General features: G+C 44.6%; 1 long non-coding RNA gene across 1 annotated transcript; it reads left to right on the top strand.

Annotated features, from left to right (window-relative positions):
• Positions 1 to 173: 173 nt before the first annotated feature.
• On the top strand, positions 174 to 1,783 carry LOC307188959. Its single transcript, XR_013829085.1, has 2 exons — positions 174 to 503; positions 1,055 to 1,783. It is a non-coding gene; the product is annotated as an uncharacterized lncRNA (long non-coding RNA).
• The last annotated feature ends 20,136 nt before the right edge of the window (positions 1,784 to 21,919 follow it).

Below are 21,919 nucleotides of genomic sequence, written 5' to 3'. Positions count from 1 at the left end.
CTACCCCCTTCTTCCAACTCCTCCGGCGGCTGAAAGAAGTTTAAATCTGATTGGACGTTGACGAGGAAATTGATAGGCCGAAATAACTGTCCATCACTCGCTTAAAGGGGTAGGCCCCTACACTGAGGAGGCTGCCTGAAGGTGAAAGAGTAGAATACGCGCTTGCTCTGCGACGTCAGTTAGACGTCGCGAGACGGTGACCATAAACCAGATCCGCCTCCCCACGCTTTCTGCGTTCTCCTCTCCAACATTTGTTCGGTCCCGCTGCGTACTTGGTTGTGCTTTGGTCCTCGGGCCTCAGAACTTCTGGGCTTCCTACTTCCTACCTGTGTGGGACAAGGGTCTGGGCAGGCTCTCCGGCTGTCGGGACCCACGCACCCTTCAGGAAGCCGTCGCGGGGCGCCCACCGGACACCATCCTAGCCCCTCTGGCCTCTGCGGGAACAGCCTGAAAAAGCCCCACTCCCCCATGCGCCAGAAAGCGCTCAGGGGCCCGCGGGGCAGGTGGGCGGGGCCGGGAGTTCACAGTTCACAAAGCGCCGGCTCACACTAACGTCAGGGGCGGGGCGGAGGCAGTTTTGGGCTCTTGGGGACCCGCAGCCAGGACGCAGCGGAGCTGGGGCGCAGCCCTGGCTCGGGAGCCGGCCTTCCTCTGCGTGTTCCGTTTTCGCCTGAGTGCCCCCGGGCAACCCAGGAGAGTCACTGATGCTTCCAGTTTCGCCGCCCGCGGGCGGGGTGGGGACTGTCAGGCCAGGGCGGAGGGGTCAGGGCTTCCTGTTTTGTGTTGCAAATTTACGTGGATTTGGGGTTTTGTAGTTCCGTAATAGAGCTGCGTTTGTTTTTCATATGTAGTATCCCTCCCTGTTGAATAATCGAGTGCAATTTACGCTCCATGCAGATGTGTCGCGTTTTTTTCTGTGGCTTCTTGTACGTCACCCCACCCCGGGTTAGTCTATACTAGAGCCCAGTAGAACAGCCACCTTTCTGTCTGTAAACCCATCTCTTTTAGTTCTTTCAATCGTTAACCGCTTTAAAACCCAACTTTCTTTCCACAGATCTTCATCGTGTCAGACGATAAAGCACTTGCGCGAGGTGCCGGAGACCAAGATGATAACAGGTACAGCCTCTGTCCGGCTGCCCACCGTCTGGTGAAGGGAGGTAGTGCTGAGTTCATCACAGGGGTTAGGTTTCTGCAGTCCTCCCCGATATCCTCCGGGCAGAGGTTAAGAGGATTCTTGTATTGATCCTCTCAACCACACCTCTCAAGATCCTATCTGTAAGGAGAGAATATGAGATGTTTTTTAAAGGCATTTTTCAAGGTAACAGGGTCCCCCAAACTGAAACCTAAACTTGAAACTTTTAAGATTAGGGACTGCAACCTGTTTACCCCAGCCTTAGCCATCCTTCTTTTTATTAAGTAATCTTGAGGAAGGTGAAGATATGAGCCTTTTGTCTCTTGATTACATCAAAAAACTTGAAAGAAGCCCAGTATGTAAAAGCATATCTATGATATTGTATTGTGTAGACATAGTCATTGTATTAAAACCAGGTAATGAAATAACTTCATGAGACATAGTACGATGTGTATGATATGCTACCATTTGTGGTTTTAAAAAATGATATACCTGTATATGTGTTTGTACATTTTTTAATATATATTCATAGAAACTTAATTGAGAATACTTAGAAGTTGTTACTGAGATCATGCTAAGGAGGGGCTAGGTGGAAAAAGACAAGTTTTCATTCTATACCTTTATGCATTATTAAAAGAAAACTTTTGTTTACCATGTGCATGCTATTGCTGTTTCATTGTTTTCAAAATAGCGATTATTTTTAGCTTTCCTTAAAAAACTTTTTATGGAAAAACTAAAAAATATACAAAAGTAGAATGCTATAAAGAATTCTCTTGTGCCCAACACCCAATTTCAACAGTTTTCAAATCATGTCAATCTTGTTTCATCTACACTGTCCTCTTGCTCTTCCCCCTCTTCATTATTTTATCTGCCCCTGACATGGAATCAGCCATTTCTCCTAGGGGTTCTGGTTCCTTTTAGTGGGAAATGATACTTACAGATAGAAATCTGGATGCTAGGGAATTTAAAAAAACACATTATTCAAAAGAAAAAACTTTGCATAGTTAGGGGGTTTCAGTTTTCATCTGTTTCAAGGTTATAGTAACACAACACAAAGTTGAAGTTAAGCCATTATCTGATTACTTTAATCAGTGTTATAGCCAATCCAAATAAATCAGGTTCCATCCAAGGTGACTATTTTTGGCCTAAATTGACCTGCTTAGATGACTCACTGATCAAAAAAAAAAAAAAAAGGACCAAATAAGTATAGTTTCCCAAATCTCATCATAGGGACTGAGGGAGCACAAGAATTGAGGGAGAGAAGTCAGAGAGCAATACCAGTATGTGTGGCAGTGCCTGAGGCTCTGCTAGGCTTAGTGGCTTGACATTTGAAATACTAGGGAACTTGATGGAAGATACTGCCCACATGTGGCTGCAGTAGGAAGGTTTATCTAAGGGGTGGGGAGCTGACAGCCTGTCTGGTATCAAGAGGACTGGTAAGTTTAATGGGTAGACGGAAAAGGACTGGATTCCATTATCAATAACAGAGCCAAAATATAGCCTGTGGGTGTGTGTGTGTGTGTGTGTGTGTGTGTGTGTGTGTGTGTGTGTGTGTGTCGGTAGGACAGAACTGAATAATGACATGATATGTTGATCCAAGATGTACTTAAAATAAGTAATTTATTTTGTTTTCATTTTCTCTGTGTTTTTTAAAGTATGAAGTGGCTTAGTGAGGTTATATCAGCCTATGTTCACACATGCACTTTAGAGAGAGCTGAGAGAGGATAAAAGTGACCCATGGTTTAGAGGGCCAAGACTTTAAACATTTTTTCTTGTGTTGGTGAGCGAGTTGTTGAGGTCCAGTCCAGGCTTTCATCTGGTCTCCTTGTGATCTATGGCCAGATTTGTGAGGATAACTGACTGTGAGAAGGATCTTTCAGCGGTCATGAAAACAGAGTTAAGCTACCAAGCTATCATAGCAGCATGTTGATCTCTCCTTTTAGTGCCTTGTCGAAAACGAAGAAATAGTGTTGAGGAAAAGCTGCCATTGCCCATTGTGGTGTCAGTGTTGGCCACTTGGAGCTGTACAACTCAAAGGCCCTAGAGGACGCACCCAGCAGGAGATTGGCCACAACTAGCTGTCTAAATGCAGTGCTTTCTCCATCTCCTTTAAAATCAGTTTTAGATTAAAAAGGAAAGCAAAATAAAAGTTATGTGCATGGAAGAAAGCTGTGCAATTAAAAGGTATCAATATGTTTTCAATCAAATGTGTTCTTTCCACCCTCTTCCTTCCTAGGTTTTACTGTTTGTGTATCCTCAGTACATACAGAGACAGTTATGACTGCAATATGAAATTTATCTTGGGAGCCGAGAGCCCTTTGATTTCCCTGACAGATACAAAAAGGCCTGAAGCTGGGAATTTTAAAAAAAAATTTTCCCACTCACAGTAGTGGATTAAAATTTTCCGCTTCATTTTCTTTCATAAAGTGAGTGGTTTCCTAACAGTAAGGTTTGTTTTGTTTGCTCTGCAGAAAAAGTGTGTATTTTACCCATAGACATATATGAAATCCCTAAAATAGCGAACAATCATTTGGGACACAGTTTGCATTATAAAGTCACTTATTTGTGGTTTGTAGAATTTTTAAAAACAGCTTTATTAAGATATAATTTACGTACCATAAAATTCACCCATTTAAAGCATACAGTTCAGTGGTGTTTAGTATACTTAAAAAGCTGTGCATGTGGTTCATCCTTTAACATTGTTACAGAAAGCCTCTGTTATAATTTCTCCTACTTGACTAAGCCCTAATACAATTATCTCTTTCATTTATTTAGACATAGGGCAGTGTCTAAGAGCATGAACTCTGGAAACAGCCAGCCTGGATTAAATCCTAGCTCTGCTGTGGGTCTCAAGAGTTACTGTTAATCTCTCTGGGCCTTTATTTTCTCATCTGTAAAATGGGAATAATCATAGACCCTCTTTACTGGGAAGATTAAATGGGTTAAAACACACTGTTGACCCTCAGTATCCACAGGTTCTGCATCCTTGGATCCAACCAACCGTGGGTCACCTGACTGTATTAAGAGCTTAGAAGATGTCTAGTGGTGGTGCAGTGTATAAGACTCCACGCTCCCAAAGCAGGGGCCCAGGTTTGATCCCTAGTCAGGGAACTAGATCCCACACGCGTGCAGCAGCTAAGGAGCCTGCCTGCCACAAGTAAGACTCAGTGCAACCAAATAAATAAAGAAATATTTTTAAAAAATTATTACTCTAAAAAAAAAAAAAGAACAGTGCCCAGTACACAGTAAGCATGTATTGCTATTGCTAGTATCTTTTCTCTCTGAACTTGAGTACACAGAATTGGATTAATCATAATCCTTAGTTCATGACACATAATCATCAATGGTCCGTCCATGGGCCTTTAAACTTTTCATTTACTTATCAAGAACATAGTGAATACCCATGAACCTATCATTCAATGCAAGAAAAAGACAGTTACCAATAATTTACACCTACATAAATGTTTCTTCCTTACCCACTGCCTACCCTCATAGATGGCTACTATCCTGAATCTGGTATTTAGAAATCCCTTGTTTTGTTTTAAGAACTTAAAAAATTTTTAATGGAATTTAAAGTTTTTTAAAGAAATTTTAAAATCCCTGTCATGAGGTTTGGGGAAAAAATATATATATATGAATTCTTTAAAATTCCTTAATATATATGTATGTGTGTATGCATGGGCGCTCATGCACATGCACACACATCACCTTAAAAATATGTTATTTTCGTTTTGCTTATTTTGTAACTTTATACGAATTTGTATTTGTAGTCTTCCTGAGACTTGCATTTTTCATTCATAATGTTACTATGACTCTTCCATATTATCAGAAAACTTTCAAGGAATGGATCATTTCCTTCTATTTTGATGCCCTGCAATTCTTACGCTACCACACAATCTAATATGGCTTTTCAAATTCCAGTCATCAAATAACCATTCCAGTCACCCAAAAGGGCAGATGATGGGAGGAACAACAGCATGTCCTCCTCCTCTTAAGACACTACCTGGAAGTAACACAATAAGATTCTATCTCACTCGCCAGAAGGTAGACCTCTGGCCACACTTAGCAAGGAAAGCCGGGAAGTATATTCTGTATCTACTTTAGCCCAGCTAAAAATCAGGGGTCTTATTTCTAAGGAAAAGGGGGAGAACAGGCATTGGGGTCACCAACGGTCTCTTCCACAACTACCTACTGGGTAAATTACATGACACAATGCATGGAAAGCTCAAGGTACTTAGCAAGGTTCAATTAAAACTGTCATTTCATGATTTCACTTACATTATCCAATTTGATCTTCATAGCAATCATATGAGTTAGGGAAAATATGATTATCTTAATTGCAGATTGGGAAACTGGTTCAAGAGGCTAAATACAGTTGTTGCTGGTGGTGGTACTTTTTGTTTGTTTTGTTTTAAAGAAAGTCCAAGGGAAAGGAGCAGTAGTAGCCCAATTCTGGAGTCCTGGCTTCTCTCGACAAAATCTACCTCCCACAAAGTCCTGTAATTCTATGTTCTGTGGCTTTCTGAATCTGGCACATAAGTCTGCAAGGTGGGGGACAGAACTTAAGTCCACTAACTAAGTCCCACTGCGGGACGCTTTCCACTGTACCCCATATGAACCAGGTTCTTGAAAATGACATGCATCGTTCTCCAGCAGCAGCCTCACCTTCCCACAGGTTGAAATCTGAACAAGTACATCGGATTACATAATTCACGAATAGATAATAAAAATAGAAGCCAGACTTTACTGAGCGCATACTACATACTAGGCATTCTGCAAAAACTTTCCTTGCATTGGCTTGCTTCACCCTCACAACAACCCAAGGAGATAGGCAGGCTTATAATCCCTCCCTTTTTTTTATCGGGTAAGGAAACAGGCTTAGAGATCCAATATATTTTACAAATATTTAAGAAGAATACAATGTGTAGGTTTGGTTTTTTTCCCAGTCTGTGAAAGCATTTGATTTGAAGTCATCCCTACATATTAGGGGTGACACTAGAGGCTGATTGCCTCCCCAATATCCATTCTCCCCTTCTATGTTGTGAACAGATACAATACTTTGACAGGGAAAATTGTAACAAAAAATTTTACAACAAATGACATAGACAATTCCTTAGCTCACTAACATAGTGGGAAAATATATAGTAACTGTGTTAGTATCTGCCTACTTTAAGAATGGTGTTTTAACCTCAGCAGTTTATAGCAACTGGAAGAGAGTATTTCATTTGATTGTAGTCAATTTAGAGGCAAAAATTAGCTGACTTGCAAAGGAGATGGGAACTCACAGACTCTCAATTATTGGACAAAACTTCTAAAGTCAGAGGCAATCAAAGCTTTATTTGCTGCTCCTTATTGGGTATTAGGCAAAATCCTCTTGCTGTTCCCATGTCGGGTGGAGATTCCAATTTAAGGAGTTCTGGATGGTGTGTTGTATGTAGTCTTCCTGTATCTTTCATGTCGAATTCCATCCACTTATAAACACTGGTGAGGTTATAAAGTTAATAGAATATGACAAAAAGTTGTAGATTCTATATTTTCTGGTGTGTTTAGTACCTAAAATTTCTCACACAAATGCAATTAAGTTCTGAGATCTCACAAGCTATCTCTGTGAGCCCACTATTAGCAAGAAGAAACCAGCTTTGGGGAAACCCAGCCCCTCAACACAACTGTAAATAACCTAGTAGAAGAAATGGATTTCTGCAAATATTTGCACATGTTTGTGCATGACCATAGACAGTATTTCCATGACATTTTAAAAATTATGAGCTCCTTTAACTAATCAATCAATTAATCAATCTTTTTAAAAGCATGTTCTATGTGCCCAGCATAGTGAAAATACAGGGAGAAATTGTATGACATGATCCCTACCCAGAATTTCCTTGGATGAGGATAAAAATCAGGTACACTTAGGGCTTCCCTGGTGGCGCAGTGGTTGAGAGTCCGCCTGCCGATCCAGGGGACACGGGTTTGTGCCCCGGTCCGGGAGGATCCCACATGCCGCGGAGCGGCTAGGCCCGTGAGCCACGACCGCTGAGCCTGCGCGTCCGGAGCCTGTGCTCCGCAATGGGAGAGGCCACAACAGTGAGAGGCCCGCGTACCGCCAAAAAAAAAAAAAAATCAGGTACACTTAAAATTAGTCACTGAATTATTAAAATATAAAAAATTTAAAGTTAAGTATAAAAGTTTAGTTATAAGAGAACTCAGTGTGGGCTGGAGTAGTCAGGGGAATTATACGTGTTCACTGTAAAATTCCAGACGACGTAGAATGCACAGGGTAGAATCGTATGTTCCAAGCAAAGTTTCATAAGGGTGTGACCCTAAATTTCCTTACTGTGAACATGTCACTTAAACTCTGTAAATTGAAGCTATTGTGAGGAAATGAGAGAGTATGTAAAATATGAGAATGAGAGCAATTATTATGGGTGAGTTATGAGATAGTGTTTAAGCTCTAAAGACCCCAGAGGCTTGGGGACAGGATGAGACAGCTTATGGCTACTGTAATTGGGGATAGAATGAATGGACACCTGTTTGAGGTGTTTTCAAATATGTAGAAGAAATTCTTTTTTTTTTTTTTTTTTAGAAGAAATTCTTGCATACAGTTGAGGGTGAAGAAGATCTCTGTGACACCTCCCAGCTTTGAAATTCCCAGATGCCTGGAAACAAACCTATAGTCCCATAGGGTAAAAGCAGACCCCAAAGAACATGGTTACAGTCAGGGGCTCTCTTTGGATCCTAATGACAGATGCTCCAGAGAGCATCTCTAATCTGAGGACAAAAGCTTCTATACAGTGATTTGCTTGAATGAATTGAGGTAAGAGCAGACCACCCCTTTCTACACCCCCAATCCCTCAGGTGCAGAGAGAAGATTTCTGGTGAAGTGGATGGTACCTGTGTATTATTACAAACCCAGCTCTGTGTGGGTTCAGCTGCTTTGTAGAAGAGGGACTTGATCTAGACCAATGAGGATGAATTCTTGTCATCATCTCTTCCACCACCATCACCAAATAGCCATCATCCTAGACCACTTCAATAGCCTTTTAAACAGTCCACCTAGATCCACCCTGGCCCGCCTCCAATCAGTTGTCCACTCAGCAGCTTGAATGATCTTTCCAAAACACAAATCGATGGTTTCCATTGCTCCTCAAATAAAGACTAGAATTCCTAACATGGCCTATAATGTCCTATATGGTTTGGCCCTTTATACCATTCTAGCCTCATCTTGCTCCCCATCCCCCATTGGCCTTCTTTGTGTCCCACACACTCACGGAACTCCCTCCCATCCCAGAGCATATGCTCTTCTCCACTCTCATCACCGGGTGAACTCCTATTCATACTTCAGGGATCATTTCCAGGTTACCTCCTCAGAGCAGCCTTCCCTGACCAGACTGAAGTCCCCTATTACAGGCTCTCACTTGCCATGTAGTGTGGCTCTCCTTCATTGCACGGTCACAATTGCAATTTTACTGTTGTAAATATTCGATTTACAATTTAGTGCGTTTGATTTATGTCTTTTTCTCCCCCCAGTTCTTCATAAGGACAGTCCTGTGTGTCTGGTTACTTACCATATTATCCACAGTTCTCAGCACACCGTCAGGCACATAACTGACACAAACAATTTTTGTTGAGTGAATGAACATACATAATCTATATCAGTGTTTCCCAGTATCCCATAAAATGGTCCCAAGAAGAAAAAAATGAGTTTAGAAAACACTTTATACTGTATTATCCAAGCCTCCGACCCTGCCCCCATGCATCTTTGCATATAAAAGACTGGCAAAGAAAGAAAAAAAAAAGGACTCTCTCAAATCCTGCAGTAAAGAAGCCTTCATTTTAATATGACCCAGAATGTAAACCAGGGTTCCCTAGGATGTACTCTGGGCAATGTTTCCACTCAAGGGAGACATCCTAGCTGCCCGAGCTAGTGCTGTTTTTGGTACAGCAAATGGTAAGAAGAGTTTAAGTGTTTCCTAAGAGGAATTTCCCAGGAGTTAAACTGCCCTGGGAATCCCGGCAAGTCTAGGATTTAGGATTTGAAAAATGGAGCCACAAGTACACATGAGCTCTACTAATAGAATCTGCCCCATTAGCTGAAGAATGGACCCTACTCAGCACAGCTTGTAGCATAATAAATACGTGCTCAAAGAATGAATGGAGAGAGAAATTATGTGGTAATAACCCCTCAGCTAGTGGTCCCATTTTTTCTTAAGAAAGATAACTGTATGGTTAAGCTTAAAATTCAAGTGTGAGTGAAAGATTTTTAAGCTTTGATGGTTAATGTATGGGCATTTTAACTGGCTACTTAGTGAAGACTGTGGCATAATAAACTTCAGGGTTCACAGGAGCTCACCCAGTTACAGGATGTAAAGAGGTACCACTAACACTCGGAAGCTAAGTAAACACTGATCTTCACTTGTTGGTTTTGTGATAAACATTTTGTCAATTGCTATTTTTTTCCTAGGATTTAACATTAACTTCCTTTTTGTCAAATCCAATGTTTCCTTTTTCCCCTCAGTGTTCACCCTTCTTGATCTTTTGGGATCTTTTTGACTGCGTTCAAGAAACCTTTCTTCTTGAAATTCTTCCTGACCTTGTTTCTGTGACCCGTACTTTCAGTTCTATAGCATTTCAACCAATATTTATTGATCATCTCTAATGTGCCAGACACTGGGCTATCATCATTCATTTATGAACTCATTCATCAACATTCATTGAGTTCTTACTAGGTATCGGGCACTGTGCCAGTGACTGAGATACAAATATGAGCAAGATAACAACCCCTGACCTGAGAAGCTGCACAGTCTAGGGAAGGCGACAACTAACACATCATGGCAGGACGAGGCTAGGATACAAGTACAGACTCAGGGGCTATGGTCCTCAGAGAAAGAATCAATTGCTTCTCTCTGGAAGGGAGGGATACGTTGCATAGCACAGTGCCTGGCACATGCTAAATCTTCAATAAATATATGTCAAAGGAACAAAAACCCTTCCAGGAAGAGAGACTAGCATGATTAGGGGATCTTCAGGGAGCCCTACTGGCTAAAGTAGTGGTTTTAGCTCAGTGGGACAGAATATCAGATTCTCCAGGGGCATGGAAGGGGTGGTGATGGGGATGTTTATCTGAAAGAGATACTTTTTCCTACTGTTACTATTTAATTTATAAATTTTATGCACATGCATATTTAAAAGCACATTATGTAAATTATTAATTTACAATTTCATTTTATATATTTTTATATTGAGAATACAATTATTATTTTCATAATACAAATTACAGAAATTAAAGCTCAAACTATGAAAGCTGGTAGATAAATAAAGAATATAGAGGTTCTGCAGCAAAGCCATTGTCCTCTTGAGGGTAGTGGTGAGATGTTTAACAGAAGTGGGAGCAGACTATTGGGTTGTAAAGGACTGTATCCTGTAGGCTAGGGTTTGTCAACCGATGTCAGAATCAAAATCACGTGGGGAATCAATTCCCAGACTCCAACTGTATTAGTCAGTGTTCTCCAGAGAAACAGAACTAGTAGGATATAGATAAAGATAGATGATATAGGGCTTCCCTGGTGGCGCAGTGGTTGAGAGTCCGCCTGCCGATACAGGGGACACGGGTTCGTGCCCCGGTCCGGGAAGATCCCACATGCCACGGAGCGGCTAGGCCCGTGAGCCATGGCCGCTGAGCCTGCGCATCCAGAGCCTGTGCTCCGCAACGGGAGAGGCCACAACAGTGAGAGGCCCATGTACTGCAAAAAAAAAAAAAAAAAGATAGATGATATAGATACAGATTAAGACACAGATACAGATACAGATAGATACAGCTATGTCCCAAGACCTGCAGTCGGCAAGCTGGAGACCCAGAAAAGCTGACAGTATAAATTCCAGTCAGAGTCCAAATGCCTGAGAACCAGGAAAGCCAATGGTGTCAGTTCCAGTCCAAAAGCCAACAGGCTCAAGACCCATGAAGAGAGAAGTTTTCAGTTTGAGTCTGAAGGCAGGAAAAGACCATAATCCCAGTTCAATCAGGCAGTAGGAGGAGTTGCCTTTTACACAACCGTTTTGTTTTATTTAGATCTTTCATTCGATAAGGCCAGCCCACATTGGGGGGCAATCGGCTTTATTCAGTCTTCCAATTCAAATGTTAATCTCATCCAGAAACACCCTCACAGACACATCCCGAATACATTTGACCAAATGTCTGGGCACCCCACAGTCATTACAGTTGACCACCGTACCACTTTATAGTACATACTGAAATTTGAGGACCTTTGCAGGCCATTTGGAACTGTGGAAGGTTTTCAAGAAGGGAAGCGATTTGATAAGATTACTTGGGAACCACTTAAGAAAGAACCCTGGCAGTTCCGTGGAAGGTGAGTGGTGGTAGGGTAGGGAAGGTGAGGCAGGATGCAGTGTCATGGAACAGATTAGAGGACGGGAGCTTATTATGCAGAACACAATGATGAGGTCCTACTCTCTCCTATGCTAATGACCCGTGTTCCGATTACTATTGCTGTGTAACAAATTACCCCAGTGCTTAGCAGCTAAAAACAATCATGGATCAGGAATTTGAGAAGGGCTCCATTGGGTGGTTCAAACTTCAGGTCTCCCATGTTGTTGCAGTCAGATGTTGGCTGGGGCTTTAGTCATTCCATCTGGGCTGGATATCCAAGATGAGTCATTCACTTGGTTGGCAGTTGACATTGGTTGTAATCTGCTACACACGGCCTCTCTGGCAGAGTAGTCTGAGGGTAGTCAGACTTCTTACGTGGCATCTGGCTTCCATTCCAAGATAACCAGGCAGAAACTGCATGGCCTTTTCTTATTTATTTATTTATTTAATACAGCAGGTTCTTATTAGTTATCTATTTTATACATATTAGTGTATATATGTCAATCCCAATCTCCCAATTCATCCCACCACCACCACCCCCAACCCCACTTTCCCCCCTTGGTGTCCATACGTTTGTTCTCTACATCTGTGTCTCTATTTCTGCCTTGCAAACTGGTTCATCTTTACCAGTTTTCTAGATTCCACATATAAGCGTTAATCTACGATATTTGTTTTTCTCTTTCTGACTTATGTCACTCTGTATGACAGTCTCTAGGTCCACCCACATCTCTACAAATGACCCAGTTTCATTCCTTTTTATGGCTGAGTAATATTCCATTGTATATATGTACCACATCTTCTTTATCCATTCATCTGTCAATGGGCATTTGGGAAACTTCCATGACCTGGCTATTGTAAACAGTGCTGCAATGGACATTGGGGTGCATGTGTCTTTTTGAATTATGGTTTTCTCTGGGTATATGCCCAGGTGTGGGATTGCTGGGTCATATGGTAATTTTATATTTAGTTTTTTTGCATGGCCTTTTCTGACCTAGGCCCAAAAGTCACACAGCAGAACTTCCACTGTGCTCTATTAATCAAAGCTTTCACAAGCCTGCCCAGGTTCAAGGGCAAGGAAATTAGACTCCACTTCTCAATGGGGCCAGTAGCCAGGTCACAATGTAGAAGAGCATGTGCAATGGGAGATATTGTCATGACCATCTTTGAAAGATATAGACTGACATAGCTCCCAAATCAAGCTTTCCAATCCTGACCTCTTATCCACTCTCCTGTTTTAGATACACAATTGCCCACAAGATATCTCACTGGGAAGTCTCATTGTCACCTCAAACTCAAGTCTAAAACAGAATTTAGGACAACAGTCCTCCATCCTGTAATCTTATTATTTTGGTAATGTGATAACTTAAAAAAACAACATAGACTAACCCTTTTATCTCTGACCTTTCTTTCTCTGAAAAATAACCTGCTACCAAATCCTGTCTTTTCTTCCTTCTTCATATGGATTTCTTGGATTCTCTTCATTGCCTGCATTCCCTTTGGTCCAGCTGGCCCCGAGCTGGTCTTCTCACCTCCACCCTCTCCCTTGCTCTTACCCATTTTACATGCTCTAGCCTGGTTAGTCTTTACCAAAGCCCACATCCGACTTTCCTGCTCAACATTCTGGAGTGGTCCCTAATGGAAATCCATTTACCTAACTTTCTGATAGTGGGTTCCCTGGAAAAAGTTCAGCATGCAGGGTGTTTCTTAAGTAGTGACTTTGAGATTGACGCCTGTGGAAGGAAAGGGAAAGAGCTAGGATTGGGAGGAAGGAAAAGTGGACCTGCAATCAGACCCAACGCCAGCCTCAGCTGACCCCATGGGGGGCTCTGGAGTTAGAAGGTCTCACTAATTTGTGGCCTTCAGAGTTGTCCCAAGATGAGCTGAGATGCCTGGGCCTTTGTATTTCTGCATTGTTTAGTCATCAGACCACTGTGGAAAGGATCGTGACCTTGGGGGTATACAGCTCTCTGTAGTTGAGGAAAGCCCTGAAATGGCTGACAGCGGCAGGTGTCTGCTCACAGCATTCCCAGGAGCGGGGACAACAGAGTCCTCCACATTCTCCACATTCACTGGTACCCTTGTCTCTTCAATCACACCACCCAAGGCTCACCTTCTCCTTAGTGCTCCCAGGCTCACCTTCAAGTCCTTCTTTCTTTTAACCTTCAGCAAACTCCATTCCATGTCACTCTCTCCATTTTGGCTTACACTCTAATTATTTCCTGTACGTTATTTTGCCTCACTCCACCCAAGCTAGGTTATGCACTCTTTGGGGGAGGAATGGAGGCATGCCTTTTCCCCAGGACATCAGCACAGAGATAAGTCCCCACATACTTACAGCTGGACCTCAAGAGATGCTTGGCGATTGGTTAACCAGAGCCTCTGGTTACTGTAGAGATTGCTCAGAGAGTACCATTTCCAATATCCATTACCAAAGCAGAATGAATGGTTTAGGAAACCACCACTTCCTTGTCCCTCTGGAGAAGAAGAAAGCTAAAACCCTTGCCAGCTGTGCAGAGCTTGCTGTGCTGGGTCTGGGGCGGGAACAGGCGCTGGGCACAAGCCCAGTCTGACTTGAGCCACAGCCTGAGGTTACTCCCCGTCCCTTTGTTCCCCCCCCATAAAGCAGAGCCAGGGATCCTTTGGTCTCACAGGGTGCTGTGTACATTTAACTAATTAGTGGCCATAAAGTGTTACCCAAATGCCAAGTGTAATTATGGTAAGCAATTATTTTTGCCTGGAGAGGCAGCATTCTAGCCATTGTCGAGGGAGGGAGATAAATGTTGGTGCATTCTCTGGAAGCCCATGGGAACAAGAGCTGTCTTCCTGCCCTCAGAGCATCAGAAACCCAGATATAGCTTTCTTACACCCAGGGCACACCTGGGCAGGAATCCCCCAGAGGAGCATCTTTCTGTTTGCAGAGTCATTACTGCTTTGGGCAGAGGGAAAGGCATCCCCAAAGTGTACCTCCAGAAGCCACCACTCAGGCACCTTTGTGTGTGCTTGGGCTCTGAAGGCCACTCACAGCAACCCCTCCTCCCTTGGACCCCAGAAAGGTTGTGGGCAAAATTCACTTGGGATTTTCCTACCACCCCACAGTGTCTGAAATTTAACAATAGCCTCCACAGTCATAACAATAAATTAAAAATAAAGCACTTTGGAGCTCCCTAAATGGAAGTTTTCACGTGGTTTTTATATTTAGAGTTTTGTTTCCTGCTCTGAGTAGATTTTATAAATAACCAGGGAATGCTGGAGAGAATTTCCATATTGACTTTCCTTCTTTTTTCACATAAGAAACTCCAAGCAAGTTTATATCTTGTGACCTTTCTCTCTGAAAGTCTATAGAACTAGATAATGTAAATAGAAAGGTAAATAGGAAAGGAAGAAGAGACAAAGGTATGGAGACAACTTAGGCAATGTGTTTATTTAAAAATAAATTCAATTCTGTCTTATGTCTTGAGATAAATGCAGATTCATCCCAATATCCTAACCTTGCTAGTAAGTCTTAGGCTAATACTAGTTCACACTGGTTGAACATTTGTCATGTATCCAGCAAGATTCTAAAGCGTTTCTTAGGTGTTATCTCATTTACTCCTCACATTAACCCTGTAAGTAGATGCTATTATTGATCTGTTTTATAGAGTGGAAACTGAGGCCAATAGAAATGAAGTAACTTATCCCATGTCAGTCTGACACCAAAGCCAGGGCTCCTAACAAGATCACTCTGCTACTGAAAGCTGGAGCACACCATAAATGTGTATGAATTGTCATTTTCTAAAGGAGAACCAGGGCACTATAATATAAGGTCCTGGGATCATGAAGATACTCTTATGCCAGCTCACTGGACACCAGAGAAGCAGTTTTCACCCTCTTTACCCACGCAGGGACTATGCAGTCTAAGAAGCCTTCTTGTGTCTAGAACTCTGAGCCTCTTCCAAGAGGTGGGAAGTAAGTATTGAATCTCTTTTCTCTGAGTGAAATTTGAGTCCATGTCCATTATTTATACTCACTCAGAAATAATCTTAGAAAAAGATGTTCTTGCATATGAAAAGCTTTCATTTACACACGTACAGACAAAAGTTTTCCTGCCATGTGCCCTTTCCCCCACCAGTCTAGGACACTGCCTATGCCCATCATGTACTCTCAGAGTATCCTGGACTTTTCCTTCAGAACACTCATCATGGTGTGGGATTATATGCTGCCACAACCACCTGTCCAGTGTCTCTGCCTCACCAGACTGTAAACTCCATGGGGCAGTGGTTGAGTCTGTGTAGCCTCCCCAGGGCCTGGTGCAATGCCTGGCATGAAACAAGCCCTCGGATACTGCTGGGGGAGCAAGGGATGCTATCCGTGTCACCGTTTGGTTCTGAGAAAATGCTGCCACAAACTGAAAGAGAAACCTGCTTCTCTAAAACCTTTAAAGACCCAGTTCAATTTTCAGACAAAATAAAGAATTTTTCAATACACAATTTCAATTATTTCTGAAATGAGTGGCTTTCCCTTGTGCTGAGAATACTGGTTCTGGAGTCAAAGGATCTGGTTCTCATTCTCTGATCACTACTCACTGCATGATGATGGTCAAATATTTTAATCTCTCAGTGTGTCCATTTCCTCCTAGGTAAAGTGGGGCTAAACCAGTGTCAAAGCAATGATGTAAAAATTAAAAGAGTTAACAAGCAAGTGTTCAGAATTGGGCCCAGTGCATGGGAATCCATAAACGTTGGCTCTTATTATCAGTGTAGCTAGCAGCCTAGAGCTCATACAGCTCTACAGCAGGTTTGGATCATGCCTAAGAATTCACAGGATATGAAGCCAAATTGAGGCCAGGTGTAAAGGCATCTGGACTCAATATCCCTGCTGTCAAGACTCCCTAAGAGGCCAAAGGGAACCTCTCCCAACCCCAGCCTCCCAAGTGTCATTTATTTTATTGCAGTTGTCCTGTGGTCTCAGGAAGCGGGGAATTCCTGGTCTTCCCAGGCCTTTGGCGAGACTCCTGCCTGCTCTACTGCTCTACTGCCCGTTTGGGTTAGATGCCTCGGGAAGATCCTCTTAATTCAGAGAACTCGTGACTCCGTGGAAAGGTCAGTTCCTGCTGAAAGTCATTCACATCCTCCATCCTTCTCCCCACCCCACCCCCTGCCCATTCTCCCTGTGCCTCCACAGGATGCCCCCTGCTTTGACCCACCCTCCAGGCTTTGCCCCAGTCAGCTCAAATGGCCAGAGTTTCCAATTTAATAATAAACATGCACTGCTCTAAGCACTTTACAAAATGTTAACTTACAACCCACAGAAACCCAACAGGGTGGGTGCTAGTGTTACTGTCATTTTACAGATGATGAAACCGAGGGGAAGAGAGGTTGACTGACTTGCCCAAGGTCACTCAGCTGGAAAGTGCAGAGCCTGGGTTTGAACCAGCCTCTGGGCTCCCGACTACCACACTGCCTCTGAAGGAAGGTCTCCCCACCCTGCCCCCAGAGGATGATTCTCGAACTTTCTCCTCAGTATCACCCGTCAGGTAAAAGAGAGGCAAGGACAGAAACAAAGATGTGAGCACAAACCCAGGCAAGTGTGGAGCGGTGTGGGATGCGGTTCGAAGGGCCAACTCTACAGCTGAACTGTATGGGCTAGAATACTGGACTTTTTCTTACTAACCCTGGTAAGTAAAATGGGAACAATAATAATAGTACACAACTTATGTGGTTGTTTTGAACATTAACACACATTAAGCACTTAGAACAGTGCCTGGCAAATAGTAAGTGCTCAATACTTTTTTTCTGCCTTTTTTGATCTTTTCACATTCTCCAGAGGCAGAAGCCACAACAAACACTTTTGTGGGAAGAATGTTAGACTTGGAATCAGAAGATCAGATATGAGTGCCAGCTATCATCCACTTACTGTGTGATCATGTACAAGATTTTTTCCTCTCTGAGTCCTCACTTTTATCATCCCTAAAATGGGTGTGAAAATAATTTCACTCAACTGAGATAGCATGTAAAAGAGCTTTGTAAGTTGTAAAAGAGCTCTTTGTAAAAGAGCTTTGTAAATTCTAAATCTAAAACACTGTGAAATAGTGATTAAAGAATTATCCCACTTGTTATTTAGGGCTTCTCCTAGGAGTAAGCAGATAGGTGCCTTTCAGGAGGTCTTCAGACTAAAAGACTAGAATTCCACCATTGGAGAGTCACTGTCTGTGTCTCCCAGGCTTTTTGGTTTTCAAGACTCCCCCTTTTAAGGAAGCCTCAGGAAGTGAAGAGCCCAGCATGTTTGGGGCGAGAAAGGAGAAGTCTGAGGGATGTGACTGCCACCTTCAAGGAGCTGAAAGGCTGTCACAGAGTGGGCAGGTCAGACTTCTGAGTGACTCGCCCAAGAGGCAAGAACTGAGTCTCTGAGTGGAAGTAACAGGGGTCATGTTTAGTGTCTAGAAGAAAGGAAGACAATTCTTTTGATTATAGCTCTCAGAAAATGGGGAAGGCTACTCTGATAGCGAGTGTGCTGTCATTGTAGGCATTGAAGCAGAGAACTGGGACCACTCAAAGGGGAGGTGGTAGAGGAGATTGTAAGAGGTAGGAGGGGGGAAACCAGTTGACCTGAGCCTGGGACATTCTAGTTCTTCCGAGGAATGCAGCAGGCCAGGGAGGGAGGGAACAGGAGGGGCAGGCAGGAAGGGAGAAAAGGACAGCCAAGGGGGTAGTTAGCAGCTAGCAGGAGCCCAGGCTCAGCTACAGTGAGTTCACTGTTTTGTCAAGGGCAGTCCCTGTTTATTCGGCCAATTTGGACCCCAGAGCCTAGAACTCCTCACTCAGTTAATTCAGCAAACATTTGCAGGCCTGAGAGTCAATGCACCGAGGCCCCAAGTGGGATCGCAGACATTTGAGAGCCTCCTGCACAGTGACCGACAGGGGGCAGGAGAGACACACAGATGTCAAACTGCGCAGCCCGCCAGCTGAGCTTCCCCGCTGGGGAAACTGGGTCACTCGGTCCAAGCGGCAAACATTCCGAGGGGGATGGGCACCTTGGGTCTCCCAGGGCCGTAGGAGGGCCGTAGGAGCCCTCAGCCCCCTGTACTAGCAGACATAACCCCCCGCTTGCAGAAGGATGGATGAGATTGGTAATCTGGGACGGCTGGGACTGGGGGAAGGCTAGAGGGAACTAGTCCCAGCAAAACATGTCATGCAACTGGACACATCCCAGGACGTGTATTAGAGAAGAAGGCCTGCCAGGGCAGGGCTGGGTGCGGCGGTTTGCTTCAGAGAGAACCTGTGACCTCACTAAGGAGTTTGAGGCTCTAGGGTCTGGTTGAAATCTCCATTGGGGTGGGGGAAGGGCTCACTGGCTGACCACGAGTCAGCGGATGCTAAAACTGGTCACTCAGTGGATAGGTGGCAGGTTTGGAGTCAGATTTGCTTTTGTGTCCTGGTTTTGCCACCTGTACCTTATAAGACCTTGTATGAGTCATTTTCAGCCTTCAGTTTCCTTTTCTCCAGAATTTCTGGTGGTGCTGTTATAAAGATGAAGTAGGGGAATGACGGGAGCCAGAGGACTGCCCTCGTCACCTCTTCCAACCTGGTGGGCACATCTGGGCACAGCAGTGGAAGAGAGGCCTTTTGCACCTGGCAGTGAGGAGGGGATGCCCACTGTACTGTTACTCTGGGCACTGTGAACTCATCCTGCAGAGACACTGCCCTGGAAGGTGGGGAGAGGCCCTCCCCATACCCCTCTCCATCCCACGGCACCCCGCTGCAGAGAGGTGCAAGGACCTGGGGAAAACAGGTCTCTCCACCCTCAAACCGTGGTCCCGTGAGGTCTTTGAGGGCTGAGAAATCAGGCAGGTGGAACACACATGGAATGAGAGGGGACCTGGAGGATGGAATGGGAAAGAAGTCACTCCCAAAACTCTAGTTCCTCCCATGGATCCTATAATGGTTAGAAGGGCCCCTTGGACCCGAAGTCAAAGACCCACGTATATATTCTTCCAGACTGTGTGTTTTCTCCACTCATCCAAGCCCTTGAAGCCGGGAATGTGCTGCCCCCTCCTCTCCGGGAGAGGGATGGTGGGCACTGATGCTTCTGTATGAGGGCTCAGCACAGTACTCCATGCTTGTTAGCTGTTAATAAGTAAGGAATCTTGGAGAACTAATTTGAGCCCCCAGTTTTACTGACTAAAAACAAACAAACCAAAAACACATAAAAACTGAGGCTCAGAGAACAGTGGGACTAGAGAAAGGAAAGTTCCTGCCCTTTTCAGTTGCCTCTAGAATCTTCATGACTATTTGGAGAAAGTGACTGGACCCCTACAGTGAGCTGCCCAAACTGAGGAGCCTGGCCTCTGGGGCTCCAAGGAGCAGCCAGTGCATCTGAGGTTGAGGGTGATGGGGCAGCATAATGTGATAAAGCCAGCTGCCTGAGTTGGAACCCAGCACTAGCTGTGAGACCTTGGGCAAGATACTTCCTATCTGGGAGCCTCTGCTTCCTCATCCATCAAAGGGAGACAATAACAGTTTTTTTCCTTATAGATACTATTCTTTCCAGTACCTCTTAGTCTGAAATTGGAAACAACAAACTAAATAGACTTCTTTTTCCCTGAAAAAGCCAAATAGCAGAGGACCCAAAAGGAAAGGGGTGGAGCCAGGCTTTGGACTCTTCTAGTCCAGGCACTGGGACCTTTGGGGAGGAAATAGCCCAGGGCTGGGGAACAGGGCTGTGGCCCAGCACACTTCTGCCCCTACATTGCAGTGTGACCCTATTCTGGTTGCCGTGCCTCTTCGGCCTGCTTTGAACAACAGAAGGGTTGAACTTGGTGGCCCCTAAGTTCCGTGCAGCCCTGAGCCCCTGAGATTCCCAGCCGCACAGCTGGACCCTCATCCTCTGGGATGCAGCCCAGGCCTCAAGCAGCCTCAGCAGCTAAAGAAGCAGCGCTTTGCTGGGCTCTGGCCCGCTGCCCAGAGGAGGTCACTCAGCCCCGGGGAAGCCCTTGGTTTGCTGGTTTGGATGCTGAGAAGGGCCAGGCAACAGGAACTTCAGCCTATTGGCCTCTGGTTCCAGCCAAAGCTTTTCAGGGATGGATGCAGAGCAACAGGACTGGCAGAAGCCGTGAAAAAAGCAGCCTGGAGCTCACATTCTGTGGCCTTGCTTTGAAATCCATAACCTCAGCCACATGGGAAGTGATGAAGGCCTGAAAGGAAACAATGGCCAGTGGGCCACAGGGGAAGTTTCCTGTTTGAAAAGGCCTGGGTAAGGGATGGATTCCATGTGCGGGGACAAGTCTTAGTAGGTGGAGGCTCTGTAAAGGCCAACAAGCAGGGACCAAAGCAGGTACCCCAACACTGACTCAGTCAGTCAAGAAGCAGGGATTTAGTGTGTTCTCTGTGTGTGGCACTGGGTGGCAGCTGTGGGGATGTCATCAAAGGGGTCACATGGGGCTGGCTTGGAGGACTTTATGATCCATGAATAATGTATGTGGTATAGACCACACACAAATGATGGGGGGGAAGGGGGTGGGGAGGGGAAGAACTCAATCCCAGGGGGCTCCAAGGACTCCCAGGTGGTGGCCCAGAGCTGGCTGCTCTCCTCTATCGGGCAGGTGGTAGGTCGGTTTTCCTCCCTTGGACAGTGAATCATCCGAATACCCGCTCGCTCATTTCAACAACTACAAACACCAAATCGCCCTGACTCTGTGAATTGTGCCCCATGCGTTGACTGACTGGCTCTAGTGACTGCTCTCTGGAGTCACTGGAGGCTGGGTGAGTATGATCATCCTTGTCTGCAGACAAGCAAACTGAGGACCAGTCAGAAGTATCTCACCCAGGCTACCCAGCTTGAGGCCTGGAACTGGGATTTGAATCCATGTCCGACTATCTTCGAATCCTGTATTCATTCCAATAAGATGCCGACTCCCACTGTCTTCCCATTGCCTTGTAGCAAGGATAGACAACACCCCCAGGGCAGATTTTGTCAGAAATGTAGACATTTCCGAGGAAAATCAGCTGCTTTGCTTGCCTCTCCCCACTGTAAGCAGGAAGACAGCTCAGTGTTTGTAGGGCCACCAGGAGAATGCCTAGTGGCCTTCTCCTTCCACAGATACTTCAGCTTGGGACCCAATGTCCTCCAAGGTCCCCCGGGATCTTGATGCCTCCGCTTCCACTCAGCAACTCCAGGAGTTCTTGGTGACTCATGCAAAAGAAAAAGCAAGGTCCTTGCAGAGCCAGGCAGAGCCCACTGGAGTCCTCGTGAAGGTCTCTCCAATGACCTTGAGCAAATTTCAGAACCCTCTGAGCCTGGGCCCCCTCATCTGTTAAGACAGTGACAACCAACCAGGCCAAACAAAATGTACAGCTTGGTTCTGAGAACTGAATGAGTTAACCTGTGTGAAGCCACCTGACTCTAAGAAGATATTCAATAAATACTATTTG

This window comes from Stenella coeruleoalba, assembly GCF_951394435.1.
Source record: "Stenella coeruleoalba genome assembly, chromosome: 1".
In the NCBI taxonomy this organism is placed as follows: Eukaryota; Metazoa; Chordata; class Mammalia; order Artiodactyla; family Delphinidae; genus Stenella; species Stenella coeruleoalba.
This window is presented reverse-complemented; position numbering and strand designations above follow the sequence as displayed.